Raw genomic sequence first — 19,951 nt, 5'->3', positions numbered from 1 at the left:
TGCCAGTATAAGGCCTATCAGCGAACGCTACATGTGCCTTTCTTCTGCCCGGTGTCAGCGGCGATTACACCTTTGACTTCTAATAGCATCAGTGAATAGATACATTTATCTCGGAACGCCAATCGGAACAGCTCTGTCAAAGTGGCGACATATATTACTACGCTGCGTGAATAGTTCTCTGCCTGACTGCGTTCTATTATGCTTTACAAGGTGAGGTAATGTTGGTTCTACGTTTCTGCAGAAATTTGGATATCATGAAGGCAGCCGTGGCTACGATTCTTATCGCCATTTGCGCTCTCCTTTTCCTGGGTTAGTATGAATACCATGTGATGAAATCTCATTAGGAAGTTGCGGCATTTTGGTTGCACTGATTGCGCGGAACAAACTATATAGTTGCGCTGACAACGTGTATCGTGATTTGGTTTCATTTTCTTGGAGTCACACGAGTCATGTACTGTTTGAGCTACATGCGAGCATATGTCTCACCTGGCGCTCTACAGTGTTATGAATATTCAAATTACTGTGTTTATTCCAATTAGTACCTTTTAACTGCAGTGCACGACGATGGCCTTCAGATGCTAAAAAACGAAGGCGTGTAGGGGTTTCTCACTGTAGCGAGGTGATTGTCTGTATTTTATAAGAACGAGCGGTAAGGCTGCTACGGACCATTCCAAATCTCCCGCTAAAGGGGACCATGAGGCGATGCGAAGCCGGAGAACTTGCACGATCGCATTCCGTTGGCGTTCGTTGGACATGCTACCGACCTCGCGTCGTGGAACGAGAAGAGGAACACTACGCGCGTCGTGTCTTCCCTCTAGCCTGGCCGGTAATTCTCACAGGGCGAGCGGGGAACGCGGTCTACAGGCCCGCGAGAGGGGAGCAACGTAGCGGAGGTAAGAGATGGGGAGGGGACGCGCATGCGCTGGCGCTCATCGCGGCGCTGCGCAGGAGAGAATTTCGGAATGTCGAGCCCTCATTTCAGAGGAGCAAGCGCTGGACTGAACGCGCGCAGCGCTCTACCACTTGAAGGAGAGGAGACTACAAGAGGAGTAGAGCATGCGCCGCGAGAGCAGAAGCGAGAACGCAGGAGAAGCGCAAGCAGGGGCTGGCGGAGAAGTGGACAGAGTAACGCGCAGCTGTTGGAGAGAGGGTAGGAGGAGAGTTTCGCATGCGTAGTGTGTGCGCGGAGTAGCACGCCGCGGGACATACCCCCGAGCAAGAGGTGTCTTCGCATCTGAAAGTCTGTCCTTCCAAAGCGGGCACATTCTCGACTGTTCGGCGATCGTGTTCTCAGCCAAGCGACGGATGATGTATTCTTGCAACTCACGAGACTGCTGGGAAGGCGGTATTTCTTGCGGCGTTTCTTTATTTTGTGCGAAAACACTGAGGGGAAGCCACAATGAAACAATTTAAGCATACTCTTCGAGGAACGCTGTAAACATCTTGAGGCAACTGTATAGGCACAGTCGTGGGACGATCTCGGAACAATCATATTCTTTGGAAACACAGTGCGAGCTACGCTATTTATGTGCAGCTGCGATAGTTCCACGCGCAGTATTTTTGTCTCGTGACAACACGTAATGCTAATATCAGGAACCAGCCTTCCTGAGCTTCTAGCTGATTTCAGACTCAGATATTGAATGTTGTAAAATAGTGATCGCGCCTTTGAGGCCACAGTCGCTGGCTCCTTTGGTCCTAATGGTAGATGCTAGTTTAGGTAAACATGGTAGTACAGATACTACTAAGTTTGTCAAAAGATTCCTTCACACGAAACCGAACTAAAACTCAACGTCGGTGGGACAAACTGAGCTCAAAACCTGTGCATTTATTAACAGCAGAGCCATTTAAGGTCGACGTTAGTCCTTGCAGAGAGTAACGCAGCTCCAAGCGAATATGCGCCACAGAAATTGGGCAATCCCTGCTAATCACATCCGGTCCACTGAAAATTGGAGGACGCCTGAGCTTCGCCTCAAGAGCAAAACATAGTAGTGTAATTGGGCCCCGTTCGCATCGCTTTCTCAATCGGGAGCCTCGCTTCGCTTTTCGGTGGCAATCTCAACCGCGCCGCAAGGAAAGGAACGTCTGTGCGAGTAACATTAGCCGTTTAAAACTATCCTGAGTGCCTACTACAAATACAGCTGCGAAGGACCCACTACGCCATAACTCTCCTTTTGCGAATCAGCGAAGTACCCACTACGCGTCCGTAAGGCAACACGCGAACCTACGCAGCTGCTCACATTGTTCATGCTTATACTGCTGCTCATGATTAAATATGTCTGAGCGCTTTGTAACCGGTGCGCCTTTGTAGTCCTTACTTGTTGTGCAACTCACAAGTCTTGACGCCTGGCGCGATTCCATGCAAGCTTACTTGCGTTAAGGAGGCTCCTCAGAATGCATGACATTCGCGTAGGGGTATTTTTTTTCCGAAACAGTTGGAAGCAAGCGGTGGCTCTGGGGTAGAGCACCTGCCTGCCACGCAAAATATATTACAGCTCCAACCAAAGCTTTTTTTTATTTACTTATTAGTAGAGGCCGGATATTTAGGCACTAAAAAAGCTCGTTTAGGCGCCAAAATAGGCAGGCAAAACAATGTTTTAGCCTTCCCAAATCGTAAATATAGGTACAATAAATTTTCACATAAATACAACAAATTTCAAACGAAGACGTGCGCGACCTCTATCTACGACAGGAAAACAATAATGTTATTGCTTTAGATGGCACATAGGTGCCAACATTTGAACATAGCGTGCGTTGTCCCGCACGGTTCGCTCTCCCGTGTTATGCATAGTGAGTCAAGTATCCACTGTCGAATCAACACACTCCTGAGTGCGTTGATTCGATAGTGGATACTTTTTTTTTGCCTTTCCCGCATGACTGAGAAGTGCACATCAGGAGCAGACAGCCAGATTCCTAAAAGACCAGAAGGGAGGAATTCCTCCTAATGGCCGGGTCGAATTGCGTACAGACAATTTCTCCCCTGGCAGTGTACCACTGGAGTAGCCAGGCGGGGGGGGGGGGTCAACCTCCTCCGCCATACCCTGAAACTTTTCCCTTTTGCGAGTGTGTATATAGAGCCACACGTAGAAACGCATGCGCGAACTTAAAGCATGGTTGTCCCCCCGTTCTCACCCCCCCCCCCTGAAAAAGATTTCTAGCTACGCTACTGCAGTGAAACACCTTAAAAAGTAAATTGCAATCAAAGCAAAAGCTGCGTGCACATCTGATTTTTCTTTTTTTATTGCGATAGCAATTATATGGACAGTCTCGGCTGATTTTTGGCGTTGCCACCGTCATGCTGCGTGTGTGTATATATATATATATATATATATATATATATATATATATATATATATATATATATATATATATATATATAAGTGCCCAAGAGAAATAATTTCGAAAAGAACTTCCGATGCGCGCAATCGAGCCAGCGCCTTCTCGATCCGCAGCGCGTGGCTCTAACCACTATACCACATAGCGCAGATCGTCCAGGTGGCTAAGGCGAGCGTTGTATACACACCCGTTACCGCAGTACTCAGAGACGGCATGCGCTTATAAGCGTTTCTTCATTACAAGCGAGATGGCGCTAGGAGCGCAACGGGCGCACTTAAAGGCGTCGGCCAGCTCGCCCCGCTCCTGCGAACGCCGTTTCTCTTCGCCCAGAAGGGCGTGGTCGCATTAGTGCGCTATCCGAGGAAAGGGGCGGGCACGGGGGGGGAGGGGGTTATGGAGCGGGGAGTTGTCTGTCATGTGCTTTCCCCGCGATGTCCGCTGTGAAGTCACGGAGCGTACGAAGGTTACTTCGCTCGATGCAGCGGCCGCGTTTGCGAAAGGAGCGCGCTGTTCAAACAGAAATAAGCAAGAACTGGGACAGTTAGCTTGCGCTCGTCTTGTGTGTACCTGTTCGTTCGTTTCGTGCATCCTGCTTTATATTTGAGCAGTGCACTTCAAGTGTCGAGCTGTGACGCGTCATAGTTCGTGCTCGGCCTGTGCGTGTTCTTTTCGTGCGTCCTTTGCGCTCGGGCCACTTCATTCGCCAACCGCTCGGGCCACTTCAGCATGGCAGCGAGTGATCGCCGGCGTGTCCCGCTTCACTACTACCAGCGGTTGTTGGTTGGTTGACCTAGAGGACTAGAGTTGGTTGAACTAAAGGACTAGGTTGAACCCCATAGTTCTTGCAGCCAATCTTACGATGTAACATGAATAACGGTCTCAAACAGCACCCGGGAGCGAAACTTGGGGCTAAATAGCGTTGATATAAGCGCCAATTTTGAAAATGGGCATTTAGAGGTATTTGTTAGCATTTAGGCATGAATGCAAAAAATAGGCATTTATAGGCTCTATGGAATCGCTTTAAAAGCACGTCTTGACCTCTATTTCATTCTCATATATGAAAACGGCGCGATAGGAGCTCAAAGATCAAAATAGGCATTTTCCTAAAATCCAGTGTCTATTATTAGCATGCGTCTCGAATTTTTGCTTATGGACAACTGTGATTTTTCGCTCCGCACCAACGACGCCGACACAAGAATTTCTGCTAAAGGAGCTCTTATAGCATAGCGGGTATGTACCACAGACTAAATGTTATGAATTTCAAATTTGAAGGAGCTTCACTGACCTAATGTCTCCAAGACTGGTTAAACAGTACAGATGGTGGAAAAACTACTGTAGAGCAAAGTCAAGCAATGAAATGAGTTAAAGCTCATTATAAAAACAATCGAAGGGGCGCCACGATTTGCACGTCATAACCAATATTTTGTTATAGCAGCAGCGGGCACATATAGAAAATATTATGCACTGTACTTACCCTAAACAAGGAGGAGGAGGAATAAACTTTATTGCTGATAAATGGGAGTGGGAATGGGGGAACGAGACTGGACGGGGGCTAGATTGGGACCCTAAACAAATAGCGGGCAAAATAGCACTTCGCCGCCTGGCGGTGCACAACATAATCACATTTCGGAGACAAAGACGAAGTCACCCACCTAATTTATCGCAGCCCAAAATACATAACTCGTACTTCAGAGTGAAGCATGAGGACGAATTCATTCAATCATACTTCAGGCTGAAGCATGACTGAGGAATTAACCGAGAAAGTAATAAAGGAGGGCTAATGTTTATTATAATGAAGGCAAAGATAATACTGAGGAGCCTGGCGAAACACAAAGAGTTTAAGGTTGGAAAATTCATACATTGGAGTGTATACACGAATATGCATACATAGGACATTTAGTAGCAGGAGAGGGTAATGACTAAAAAGAAATTTACTGAAGGATAAGAATGGGCTGGAACGCATTCGGCAAGAACTCCCAAATAATGTCAGGAAATCTGCCTCTGTCATTAAAGCGAAAAGTATACAACCACTGCATACTGCCACTTCTCGCATATGGGGCTGAAACATGGAGAATAACAAAACAACTGGAGAAAAGTTGAGGTCCATGCGGCGTGCGATGGAGCGTAAAATGACAGAACGAACATTAATAACATTGGAACGTAAATGACAGGAACAACGGTAAGAGATCGGAGGACGGCAGAATGGGTCACGGAACAAACAGGGGTTGCAGACATCCTAGTTGACCACGTTGTGCGTAGAACAGACAAGCGGTGGACAGTAAGAGCAACAGAATGGCTGCGAAGGAATGGGAAACGCAGCAGAGGAAGGCACAGAATTAGATGCAGTGACAAAATTAAGAAGTTCGCAGTCATAAAATGGAATGCGCTCGCACAGGATCGGGTAAACTAAAGATCATTGGCAGAGGCCTTCGCCCCGCAGTGGTCTAAAACAGGCTGACCTTGTTGATGAAGTCCGTAATTGCACGTTGATGCATCTTCTTGATGGCAATGATGACTCGCTCACTTGTGGCCGCTATGTTCACGTGTTCTCTGTCGGCTTCGTGAGCGCCGAAGTAGCGACGCAGCATGTACACCGCGTCTAGTGTCCCCGACGCCGTCGGCACGTTTTCTTTTCTGCGTCGACATATGCATCATCGGTGGTCTCGTGCGGCTCTTTGACAGAGCCCGCAATGTCATCGCCGAGAGCTGCTCCGTTCAAACCACTCCCGAGTCTGCATTCCCATAGTCGCAAAACGACTCGCTGACAGCCGTCGCGTTGCGCACTGGCGTCACATTGCCTCATAATTTTATTTCCTAACAAAATTTGCTCGTTCTGTCCCCTAATAGGTAAATTTTACCTCTTTAAACCAAGTTATCAATACTTTCGTTTCTAGGGGGACTCGTTCTAGTCTTCGGATTTGTTTCTAGTCTCGTCATAGTGACGTTTAACTGTAGCAGTGTGATGCTACTAGTTCCGCTCTCGAAACAATCTTCGTGACGTGAAGTCAGCAGAGCTGCTTCATCTTCTCTCTTTCTTTTTTTGTACTTTTCGCTCACTGAAATATCCGACACAACTGCTCGCCACTTACTGCTATGGGAGCGTATTCCATGCATTCGCAGCGTAGCCTGTTCGCTCTTTCACGCTCTTTTCGCTTCGCGTGTCTTCTTGCGCCTCATTTGCTCGAAGTAATGAATTACCAAAGGAAGTCCACGTCCTCTGTCCACATCACATATTTTGCCTTACCCCTTAAAGGTTTGTGTTATCCATCCGAGTATTACAAGTACCCTTACGATTTCACATCGTAAAGTCGTTCTAAAATTGAGTTTGTTATTGTTCACAATAGCTGATATGCCAACATTACTGCTCACACAAAAAGCTCTAATCTCAGAGCGCATTTTATTGCGAAACTTAGTTAAAACCGCTGCCCCTAATTTCACCCAATATGTACTAAGAGCAATTTAGGCATGCAACGGCAGTAAAGGTGGGGCTACCGCTTCGCCGTGGGCTCTGAAACGGCGGCATAGCACACCTGGTATATTGCTACGCACGCTCTGGTATCAAACTCTACAGCAAGAGGAACCCTCCATTGTAAGGACGTAGCCGCTTAACTGAGCCCATGACTTCATCACTCGCACAATCAAAAACTGCAGCGAACCGCTCAGATGCGCACGAAAAAAGAACGTGTCGCATGGCGGCCGCCACACGTTTACACACTTGAAATAGGGCACGAAAGCATCACTTTCGATATCAGCTTTACTTAGCAGATGGAGTTGTTATTCACAGAGTAGGCGTTTATTTCAAGGCCCTTCATCTCTGCCACACCGCTGAATGGTTAAATGCAAATTTAGTTCTTGTGCATTTGAGTACAAAAACCAAGATAAGCTTTTTTTCATGATGCGCGCCTTAGCGCGTAAGAAGTACGAGGAAGAAAAATAACGAAAACGCCAGGCCTCCGTGGAACATCCAGCACAGCTACAGTGAAAGCTGCGGGAGCGGTCCTTCTACGGCCCATTGTAAACTTTCTTATGGCGACTACTGCAAGTACACTGGCAAGGTACCATTACATCAGATGTCATCCCTTCGCGGAGCAAGGAAATGCCCACTATGCCGTAACTTATCATTTTACGGAGTAGCAAGGTGCCGACTACTCGTCTGCAAGGAATTATACGCACTGAGTGGCATAATAATCGTTGGGGTTTAACATCCGAAAACCACAATATGATTATAAGGGGCGCCGTAGTGGAGGGCTACGGAAATTTTGACCATCTGCTATGCTTTAAGGTGCACCTAAATCTAAGCTCTCGCGTCTCCAGCATTTCGCCTGCGTCGAAATGCGGCCTCCGCGGCCGGGATTCTATCTCGAGACTTCTGGGTCAGTAATCGAGCTCCATAACATGAAGGCCACCACCGTATGTTATAGGCACTTACGGAGCTGCGTACTTTGTTCAGGCTGTGGCTGAAAGTGATAAATTATGGCTTTAAGCTTCAAACCGCCCCTTCGTTCCGCTTTTGACATTGTGTGACGCTTGGTGTTATCCTACTCTTCTGCCACGCAATGTAACATCCGTTTTTTATGCGAAGGGTTTTCTTTCCTTTCTTTTCTTTTTTTTTATTGCAGAGAAAGTTCAAGCACCGTAGTGGCTTCGTGGTGGGATACTCGACTGCCACACTGTGTGCCCTGATTCAAATGCCGCTCGATCCTTGCTATTATTTTTTTCTTTCTCTCATTGTGCGGAATAGCTGCGACACACATCGGCGGTGGCAGCTACAAGGCGGCGGCTAACTACACTCTAAAAACTAAGAGAGTGCCGGGCACTCTCGTTGGGGGAGTATATTCTTGTCCCATTTTTGACTTGGCCCACGGTCACCTAGCCCGTATCCGGAAAACTAAAGGGAGCAACCGATGGAGGTGCTGTACGACGAAATACCGAAGATCCTCCACCGCCGATGACGCCGCGAAGAAATCTCAAGAACAGGACGCAAACCAGACTGAGCCTCGACGACGAAACCTCGATGCCTGACGAATTCCAGTCGACGCGCCAGGCAGCACGCCGCCATTGGACCGATCTTGGCCCAACGTCGGCAAAAGGCGGCAGCGATATTGGCCCCACGTCGGCAAATCACGCTCGCGCTACTTTCACCCGCATCGGCCCGACGTCGGCTAGCCGCCGTTGGGCCGAGGCGGGCTTGCCGGCTTCGGGCCGACGTGGGCTAGCCAGCGTCGGCCCGAGACGGGCCTGCCGTTATTCAGCCGATGATGGCAAGCCGTCATTGGGCCTATGTATGCTAGCCGATGCTGGCGTGGTGTCGGCCCCGCCGACGTCGGGTAGCCGCCGGCGTGACCGTTTACACCCGTTATTATGTTTTAGCAGTGGTGGCTTACCGTGCGTTAAGTACGGTAGTACTGTACCGTCGTGGTCTGCACGTAGCTAGTTTATATGGAGACACCAGCGGTAGTTGCTCGATGCGTAAAGTAACTTGATCAGGCAGGCTGATACACGTGTTATAAAGTAAAATGGCTGCGTGCCAACCACGGCAGTTCGGTATTACTGTGGTTACTGTACCGTAAGCCAGCTGCGCTAAAATAGACTATTCGCGGCCCAACGGCATTCATCGACTGCCATTGGTGCCATATTCGAAAAATGCTTCCTAATTAGAACGACTGCTCCACTGATGTCTTAGTGTGCGATTAAGACCCACAATTCTGTCGAACCGTGCAAGCCCGAGAACGAAAGTCAATATTGTCTCTAAGACAACTAAATTAATGAAAGGCCTGCTGCACCAACTATGCATGCGTCTGAGAAATTAAGGAGCAACACATTTGCAAGGTGATAAACACAAATTTATTCACAGATATGAACACACGCCAGCAGTTCCGGAATAATAATGCCATAATGGAATATCTAAACATTTATAGATACCGCAGCCAACATCTAAAACAAACCCACAGCCACCGTATTCCTCAAATAAAAGCAGGACAATCCTAATCGAGAATGGGGTCAGGCGCAAAATCATAGGCGTAAGCAGGGTTCCCCTTCAGAGGGGAGGCGGGGGGCTAAGGTTCATCGCGGCGCCCCCCGCTCCCTATTAAGTCAACGTGTTTGGAAAACCTTGCGCCCACCTCTTCTTAGGTGACTACGGGGGCCGGCCGCCCCCCTGCCCCACTTTGGACACGCCTATGGGAAGTGTTACAAACTATTCAAGGTTATGCGCGGCACATTCACTATAAAAAATTACACCATCTCCCGCTAAAGGGGACCATGAGGCGATGCGAAGCCGGAGCACTTGCACGATCGCGTTTCGTTGGCGTTCGTTGGGCATGCTACCGACCTCGCGTCGTGGAACGCGAAGAGGTACGCTACGCGCGTCGTATCTTCCACCTAGCCCGGCCGTTAATTCTCACAGGGCGAGCGGGGAACGCGGTCGACAGGCGGGCGAGAAGGGGGCAGCGTAGGAGAGGAGGGAGAAGGGGAGGGGACGCGCATGCGCTCGAGCTCATCGCGGCGTTGCGCAGGAGAGAATTTCGGCATGTCTAGCCCGCGTTTCAGAGGAAGAGTGGAAAGGGGGAGGGGAGAGGGAAAGTGGAGGGGGAGGGAGGGGAGGGGGAATGGGAGAGGGAGAGTGGAAAGGGGAATAGGAGAGGGAACGTGGGGAGGGAAAGGGGAGAGGGTGAGTGGAGAGGAGGTGTGTGGAGAGGGTATGCGCATGCGCAGTAAGGGTGGTCACGCCGCACACCACCACCACCACCACCACCACCGGATTGAGCTCCGCCTTAAGATACTTCGCATCTAATATTGAAAGAACTAGAACGGGCAAAAATAGGAATAAGGATTAACGAAGAATATCTTAGCTGCTTGCGTTTTGCGGACGATATCGCGCTTTTCAGTAACGACGGTGCCGAATCACGAAAAAAGTTCTGGAGATGTAAACGATAATATAATAATAATAATAATATCTAGGGTTTAACGTCCCAAAACCACGCTATGATTATGAGAGACGCCGTAGTGGAGGGCTCCGGAAATATTGACCACCTGGGGTTTTTTAACGTGCACCTAAATCTAAGTACACGGGCCTCAAACATTTTCGCCTCCATCGAAAATGCAGCCGCCGCGGCCGGGATTCGATCCCGCGACCTTCGGGTCAGCAGTCGAGCGCCATAACAACTAGACCACCGTGGCGGGGCGAGATGTAAACGAAGGCAGCATTACAGTAGGATTAAAGACGGACCCGAAGAAAAGAAAGGTAATGTTAGGCGGCTTTCCGAAAAAGCGAGATTAAGAGTGGCAACTACACTAGAAGATTGTGTATATGCGTGAGCTAATTACGAGCAGAGGAGCACCCCCCCCCCACGTTCATTAAGTTCACCAAGCAACGGTAGGCATTCGCGACACATGACTGGCAATTAAACTAGCGTTATCCTTTAAGCGGAAATTGCAATTTTTTCAGTGATAATTTAAGGGCCAAAAAGATGGATAAACTGCTGCACGCGACGCGAAAAACATTGCGAGCGGTACCACAAAATCCCATGAACTCTATATCTAAACAAGGTAGACACGCGCGCATTCCTAATCTAAAGGTAGGATTGTAACAGAAAGGAATTGTGCATAAAAACCACTCACGTGTGCCCGTTGGATCGCTAAAAACACGAGCGAATCAAAAATGCAAGCGCACCATATCAGAATACACAAAACACGATGGTCAATGGAAAATACGCGATAAGAAGAGAACAAAAATATGATGACACGTAACAGTAGTGAACACGTGGCCTTATATGAGGTGAGCGAGTTCAACATGGAAGCAGGGGGCCACTGGTTTCTCGCTGCGGTGATCTCTGCCGAAAACAGTGCCGGAATCCTGCCGCGTATCCGTCTCGTGCACGACTTTGACTTTCCACGAGACATGTCCGCACACCGCACTTCTTGAAGAATTCTGCTGGTCGGAGTGAAAAAAACCTGCTCCCGCAGCTACGATTGCCCCTCCGTCGGGACGGCCACCCTACCCTGCCTGGTCAAGCGAGTTTCGCGACAATGACGCTGAACGAGGGGAAGGCAGGGAGGGGGGGGGTAGAGGTTGAAGAAGAAAAAAATACGAATTCTCCCTTCTTGAAAGCAAGGCTCAGCCTACCACAATGGTGTGCGTTCCCCCCAGCATTTCTATGGGCATGCCGTTTGAGAAAGGCGTTCGTGGAATTTTCAATGCATCGCTTCTTGCCACATGTCGCTACATGAAAACTTTGCGTACACCACGTTGGAGCCCCATTTTTCATCGTATTTCGCGTGCCATAATAATAATTTTATGCGACTATTTCTGAAAGCACGTGGGAAGCAATCGTTGAGCGAGATTTTTACTTGAAAAAGATATGTATGTCACAAAATGGACGGCAACGAAGCACAAATGCGAACTGAAAAACACGTGGCAAACACGTGTTTGTCAGTTCGTTAAAGATGGTCAGCGGGCTGGTTGATTTGTAAACATTCAAACTACAAAACGTGTCTTCACTTCGCCCGGTCTTTTTTGCACCATACCTATTTTTCTCAAGTAATGAACCAACTAGCTCAGCAACACGCCTTGCTGCGCTTTTTACTATTTTCATAAAGTAAAATTATGTGACATCACTGAAGCAAATGCGCTTGTTACGCTTGACCCAAACACGCGCGTGAGTAAATATGTGTAAACACAGAGATCGGAAAATGTCCGTGTAGTATATGAGCGCCAGCGCCACACATTGAGCGGCTGAAAGGATATAGCGCTATAAATATGATGACAGGCTCGATTTATGCACAGAATGAGTATTCACATAAAACTTCTTCCGCTAAAAGCATTATTGCGGGAATGTTTGGGTGAAGTTTGATGCTGGATACATTAGTGAAGTCGGCCGACCCGTGGCAAAACCATTTACGAAAGAGAAGTACTTCGAATTTGGCCCATGAAGTTAATGGTATGTGTTATAACGTTTCAACATTTTTTGATAGCGCTGAACAACTGGTCAACGAAGTGGCTATCTAATTTGAGTCAGTTATTCTTCTAAAGACCATCTCTTTATGGTTGAAAAGTGAATGTGCTAGTGGTAGTTGTTAGTCATTGTCATAGCAGAAACTAATAAGAGAATGCAAGCTATTCAGTCGGCGATACTTCGCGCTCCGAGTCGTACGTGCGGCATTAGCACGGTACAATATTTGAACTTTGTTATTTGTGCTAGTACAGCAATCCATGTAGCGGTATTCTGCAGCTTAAGCTACAAATATTCAAGTGCCTAATGCTCTATTGCATTACGATTATATCCTAGGCGGGCGAGCTGCCGGGCGCTTCTTCGGCGGGCTAAAGGTAGAGCGCAACGTCGAGGTTATTCTCGTCACTGACGGCCGGCAACACGGCGTGCAGCGTCGTTGAGGGGCTTCCGTGAACTAGTTTGAACGGAGTCATATGTGCGCCGTTTCTTACACTGCCGTGTTAACTTCAGGTTATGTGCCGAAGATATTATGGCGTCCCATGTCATGTGTTCGACGTACAGTACATTGCCAGCATGTCGGCGAGGGTTTCATTTCGCCGCTCGGTGAGGCCATTCGCCTGCGGGTGATGTCCGTCGGTGACTTGTGTGGCTCTATTTCAAGATGGTTTGCGTTAGCTCTGCCGTAAAAGCTGCACCTCTGTCGGTGACGAGGACTTTTGGAGCGCCGCGACGCAGGAGGACGTTCTCAACAGGGCATGTATAACTGCCTGAAGGGAGACAAGAAAGTTCCAACATCGTCGATAAGCCATCGGCTCCGCCGATGTCAGCTGAAGCACGGCAGAATGACGGCATGCTCGGCCCAATGTTGCCGGTGAAAACCATCGGCTCGGCCGATGTCGGCGGAAGTACGGCAAAACGGCGGCTAACTCGGCCCAGTGTTGCCGGTGAAAGCCATCGGCTAAGCCGATATCGGCGGAAGAACAGCAAACCGCAGGCAAACTCGGCCCATTGTTGCCGGTAAAAGAAATCGGCTAAGCCGACTATCGGCGGAAAGACGGCGGAACGCCGGTAATCTCGGCCCAATGTTGCCGGCGAAAGCCCAACACCGGTTGGAAGGCGGCAAAAACGGCCCGATATTGCCGGCGAAAGACAACGGCTCCGCCGATATCGGCGCCAGGCTGGCAATGCTGGCTCGAGGTGGGGCCGCGCACAGCCGCCGTAAAACCAATATCGGCCCGACGTTGTGTGCTGCCTGGGGTACAAGGGGCGGGACATGGCGACCTAGCCGTGATCCGACGCCGCGACATAACCGCAACGCAAGACGACGGATCAGCGATCTCGACGTACTATTCGACGGCCACAAAGTCACCGCTTTCGTTGACACTGGAGCCGACTATTCTGTCGTCCGTCCACCATTCGCTACAAGGTTGAAGAAAGTTAGGACTGCTTGGTAAGGCCCCGAAATCCGGACCGCTGGGAGCCATCTAATAACTCCAGCTGGAGTCCGCACCGCAAGGGTCACCATCAATAACCGCACTTATCCTGCGAGCTTTGTAACCTTACAGCATTGCTCCAGGGATGTGATACTTGGTATATACTTCCTAAGCCACCACGACGCCGTCATCGAGCTTAGGCCTTAGTCACTAACACTAACCTAAGAAAAAGCGCCGCCGCCACATACGACCCCAGGGAACCCCGCATTGAATGTGATAGAAGAGCACATCACCATTCCGCCTCTCTCCAGCATCATCATTTCCGTCGGCACCGAAGAACCCGCAGACTTTGAAGGCATCGTCGAGGGCGATCAGCACTTGCTTCTGAACCGTCAAATTTGCGTCGCAAGAGGCATAGCCGAATTCGTGAACACCAGCAATGCATTCGCCCTCTTAGATGCTACCGAACCTGCTTCGACAGATCGAGGTCACCAACCAGATTTCGACACCAACCCGAGCCTCCCGAAGCACAAGCAAGACCAGCTCAAAGCCCTGCTCCTGCAATATAAGGACTGCTTCACGTCGTCGTGAAGAATTCGACAGACCACAGTCGTGAAACATCGCATCATAACAGAAGAAAGTGGCCGACCAATCCGTCAGTGCTCGTACCGAGTTTCGATGCGAAAATACGAGGCCGTCAAGAAACAGCTCGACGAAATGCTACGCGACGATATCATCCAGCCGTCCAAGAGTAGGCGTCACCTGTGGTGTTAGTGAGGAAGAAGGATGGAACCCTAAGTTTTCGCGTCGACTATCGTCGCCTGAACAAGGTTACGAAGAAGAATGTGTACCCTCTCCCACGAATAGACGACGCCCTTGATCGACTGCACAAGGCCAAGTACTTTTCGTCGATGGACCTCAGGACCGGCTCCTGGCAAATCGAAGTCGACGAGGGAGATCGAGAAAAGACTATCTTCATAGCACCAGACGGTCTGTTCCATTTCAAGGTCATGCGCTTTGGTCTTTGCTCGGCACCTGCGACTTTCGAACGTGTCATGGATACGGTACTGGCTGGCTTGAAGTGGCAGACTTCCCTCGTGTACTTGGTGACGTCGTTGTGTTTGCCTCAAACTTCGACCAACACCTATGGCGGCTTGAACCTGTACTTCAAACACTCAAGAGCTCCGCGCTCACCCTGAAGCCAGAAAAGTGTCGCGTTGCGTACGAGGAACTCTTGTTCTTGGGACAAGTGATAAACAAGTACGGAGTACGCCCTGACCCGCAGAAGACAGTCGCCATCGCTATATTCCCGCCACCTGCCGACAAGAAGGCCTTGCGTCGATGTCTCGGCCTGTGCGCGGATTACAGGCGGTTCGCCAAAAGCTATATATATATATATATATATATATATATATATATATATATATATATATATATATATATATATATATATATATATATATAAGGAGCACGTGCATTTCACTCTATGCGATGCTTGGTGAGAGTAATACAACGCTCCGAAAAGTAATTCTTCTTTTTTACTCTTGCGATACCCTTACCAGTTTTTAGTGTACATATATACAGATGAGGAGCACGAGTATAACTGCATTTTACTCTCGCATGGCAGAAGAGTTTATAGATATTCTACTCTCTCAGAGAAAGGTGGAGTATAAGCACATTTTCCCCTCTCTTTTCGTACAGGGTGAACGTGCATTTCACTTCATGCGATGCTTTTTTAGAGTAAGACAACGCTCTCAAGAGCAACTCGAATTTTTTACTCTTGCGATACTGCTGTCAGTTTACACGCACGTATGCAAAAGCACGCACGAACATACATAAAGTATGGTTGAGCCACCCCCCCCCCCCTCTGGGGCGTACCCAAGGGGGGCGTTGGGGGTTCAAACCTCCCCGAAAACTTTCAATTGCGCCTGCTTGTATACACACGCACACATACAAACACATACAAACCAGGGTGTCGGAACGAAATGTTTTTCGTTTCGGTTTTAGTTTCGTTCCACCGCAAAAAGTTCCGTTCCGTTTCTGTTCCGGAACGAAAAAAAAAATGTTCCGTAACGGTTCGTAACGTTTTTTTTTATGGAAAAATTTGAAGCTAAAGTAATCATGAAAAAAATTTGATTTGTGATGTAGTTATTTGCCTTCCTCCTAACAAAGCGGGACAAGGGTAAAACACGTTCTTCAGAGGAGCGGAAGTAACTGTACGATGAATTCCTACCAACTAGCACAAACCAGTATACCCTTCAAAGTCATAGTACTTATTTTTTCCAAATTCAATCATGATTTTTAGTGGGCTCAGTGCTTTGTGTCAAGGGAGTGAGGACGATCTCAGAAGCAGCACGTCACTGAGTGCACTCTGTGATGTGCGAGACCGCTGTTTTGGTAAAAAGATTGCCAGGCCTGCGCGGAATGTGCAGCACAGTCACAGCGAAAGTTGGAAGAGCGGACTTTGTAGAGCCCGTTGTAGAGTCTCTTGGGGCAGCTGATACAAGTACACATGCAGGGTACCCACTACGCCATAAATCATCGTAATTTTTCTGAAGTACCGAAGTTCCCACTATGTCATTTTTCGTGATTCTTCGGAGAATCGTGGTAGCCGCTACACATCTGTAAGGCATTATGTGCGCTTTGTGACGTGGCTGATGACAATGAATTATGGCTGAGCACTTTGCAGTGGGTGGGAAGCATTTTAAACCACACACTCTTTGCGGAATTAGCATTCTGTGATGGCTGGTTGTCGTTTTACTCTTCTGCCACGCTGTATTACATATGTTAACACGATTCCTTGCCCGACATGACGCCTGTATAGAGTATTTTTGCGAAGGAGTTATAAGCACCAGCGTGGCACTGTGGTGGAAGACTCGACTGCCACGCAGGGGGCGCGGGTTAAAATTCCATCAGATCCTAGAAATTTGTTTCTCATTTTATTTTTTCTTACTTCACGCGATAGTGGTCACGGACACGGGCGGCGGCGGGCAACTATGGTGCCAAAATCAGCTGTTCTGATCTCATAAGAGCCTTCGCTGTAACAAACTTCAGCGCCGACAATGCCCTCTCCACTTTGGCCTGCGTGACAGGCCCGCAAAAGTCCACTTGCGCTAATATCAACATCTCTGGTTGCCACTGTTTTCGTTTTTCGCACAATTTCAACATATCTTTGCTTTGGAATTGCTGCCTGAGGTACGCGTTAATACTGTACCCTGAGATATGCTCACATTGCATGAGCTCAGTTGTTCCGGACTGCGAAGTTTTCTCGTGAACCGAAAAACGATTGAAAAGATTTCGGTTTCACTCCGGAACGAAATAATAGATAAAGTTTCGGTTACGTTTTCGTTCCGGTCAAAAATATCGTTTTTTCGTTTTCGGTTTTCGTTCCGTTCCGACACCCTGATACAAACACACGCACAAACATATATAAAGTATGGTTGAAGCCCTCCCCCCCCCCCCCCCGAAAAATAATTTTTTGCTTTGCCCCTGGAACGGGGGTTCTCTATCTTGCATCTAAGTCTACGTACACTGATGTTCAGACCTTTTGCCTGCTTTTAAATGTGGCCGCCGTGACCGCGAAGCAAACCAGGGTCTTCGAGATTAGGAGCGCAAGATCTTAGCCACGAAGCTGCCACGGTGATTGCTATAGAGTTCAACTGGTACAGGCGAAAAATGAAATAGTAATTTGCGATCGTATGCAGTTTGCCTAAATTTGCGGGCTTCTTGTGCCCGTAACACGTGCGCATTACCTAATCATCCACACATCACGCAGAAAATATTGCTGGTATGGTCACTTTAATACTGTGATATAACATGAATAATTATGATATTTTTTCGCGAACACTGCTGCAACAGACATGTTTTGCAATGAGCTTATAAAGGTTTCTCCAAAGAGTCTTATGAGATTGAGAGGCTGGCAGATTTCTTGGCGCTCTTCTTGCGCACGTCCACGAATTCTAACGTGTCTTTTTCTCACTGCAGGGACTATAGTGGTTCCTATAGCTGAATCTGAAGCTAGAGTCGTACCTTCAGCAGAAGCCCGGGAGACTGATGCGACTGCGAAGGAATCAGAAAGAGGCATTGGTGGCGGCTGCGCGGCCTCTCTGTGCGGCTAGCACCTGGACGGACGGCACACTCGTCTAGAATGAAGACCAGAAGAAACCACGTATTCCATGTGTTTTCGCGGTGAAACCTTGTTAGTGGTGGCGGAAATAAATTTCTGTTTAATTGATTTGCTGAAACGCTCTGTGTAGCACTGATGATTAAAGGGGTAATTTCACGCTAACGAAATTTTCAATCGCGATATTTAGCTGCATGTCGTGCATATGAATGCGTACTTTGTTAAGCCTCTAATACGGCAGCGAAAATTTCAGCTTATGCAAACACACTTTCTTCCGTTGTTTAACGTATACTGTAACGGTAAATACCACACAGTTCCCACGCGATATTTTGTTGTCTTATGTACACTAAACGTAACCACCATTGTGGACTATTACGGTACGCTTTGTTAGAAGAAAATTTTTTCGTTCCACGTGAGGAAACCCAGACGTTTAGAGTACATTTTAAATAATGCGGCTGCCCTGTGTTTCCAACCATAACATGTCAAATAATGGCAATCCATTAGACACAATGACATCGATCGAGTACCACGATGACATTTATAAATAGTTGGTGACTAGTATTTCTGGTAATGGCAGCGTTAATGAAGCTGCCCGATCACCCTACCATGCTTTCCACTGTGCGAGAAATCAACATTCCAGAAAACATGCGGCAAAATGTATTCGCTCGCTTGAGCGCGAGACCTGGATTTCAGTGTAACTGAAACACCTGTCCATCGGACGTCTCTAAAACTTGGATCGAGGTCTGCCCCTCGGCCATTCAGCACGAATACCACGTGTGACTCGCCGAGGCACTCGCGAATGTACATTGTTCCCCCATTACCGCGGTCCAAAGCCCTACATGCGATATACGGGATGACGAGGACAGTCCGGATGAGGCTGCGCTTACTCTGGCATTGTCGCAGGTGTCAGCCACAGGAATGTTTTTGATGCTGTAATTGCTTTCCTACAGGAAACAAAACGAATGTGTTTTTAAGTTCTTAATTGCAAACCTGTTCCGATAATAGCAATGAATCAATAAGAAAAAAGATCAATAAAAAAGAAGACGTTCCGTACCACATTAATTTCATTATTATAATTTCTAGTTAGGATGAGAAGTCTGGGCTTAATGTAGAATAATAACTTTCGACGCGCTTCTACAAGATAACATCTTGTAGAAGCGCGTCGAAAGTCGTTAAGTGCGTGCCCACCCGTGCGGCTGAGGGCGATGGGGTTCGGCATGGCTATTGTAGTCGACCGATTAACTCGGAGGCCTTGCAGGGGCTGGCGGCAATCTTCAAGAACCGCTGATAAAGTCAGGCTCGCCGGTGCACAATATTAACAACAGATGCAGGATAGGCGGTACGCAGGACTACATCAGACAGTTCATTGAACGAATGAGCCCTGATATATATATATATATATATATATATATATATATATATGCATACACACACACATATGTGTCCACATACCCATATAAATATACATACGCATAGACATAGTAAAGAACAACCGATGCTCAAGCGAACGCCAAAGGCTTACAAGGTTTCATCACCTGTACACGGAAGGAGCACGGACGCCGGTTCACACTGGAATGATAATAAAATGACGGAAATAATACTAATGAAGGAAAAGTGGTAGTGTAGTTGAGCATGGTTAGAAGTGAACAATGCGTGATATATGTAGCCACGCTTATGTACATTTACATTAGGGACGGTTGCTTCAAATTCTGCATTTCGAATATACACAGGGTTTTGGGAATCGGTCACCTAGTTGCGCAAGTTGTATTTACTACAGAAAAGAGCCATACGACATATTGCTGCTGTACACTATCTGTCATGTACAAAACTTCTTTTTCCAAAATATGAAATTCTTCCAGTGTTCTCTTTGTATAATTACAGGCTGATGTTGTGTTATAAGGAGTTTATTAAGCATGGTACTAATACCATAATTAATCTTGCTAAGCTAAACGTAAACCCGAGTGTTCGACTGACCAGGCGCAAAGAAATGTGGACTGTACCCACCCCTATAACTGTTTATGATGAACAATCATTGTTCTGCAGGCTGCCTTTCCTACTAAACTTCTTAAAGCACGAAGATTTTGATCCTTCGTTTAATCAAAACTGTCACA

General features: G+C 47.8%; 1 long non-coding RNA gene across 1 annotated transcript; it reads left to right on the top strand.

Moving 5' to 3' along the window:
- Positions 1-241: 241 nt before the first annotated feature.
- Positions 242-17,951, top strand: LOC119388985 (uncharacterized). Its single transcript, XR_005182945.1, has 2 exons — positions 242-309; positions 17,702-17,951. It is a non-coding gene; the product is annotated as an uncharacterized LOC119388985 (long non-coding RNA).
- The last annotated feature ends 2,000 nt before the right edge of the window (positions 17,952-19,951 follow it).

The sequence above is a fragment of the Rhipicephalus sanguineus genome, chromosome 4, assembly GCF_013339695.2.
Source record: "Rhipicephalus sanguineus isolate Rsan-2018 chromosome 4, BIME_Rsan_1.4, whole genome shotgun sequence".
Classification (NCBI taxonomy): Eukaryota; Metazoa; Arthropoda; class Arachnida; order Ixodida; family Ixodidae; genus Rhipicephalus; species Rhipicephalus sanguineus.
The sequence above is the reverse complement of the archived record's forward strand: the minus strand, read 5'-3'. Positions and strand labels throughout refer to the sequence as shown.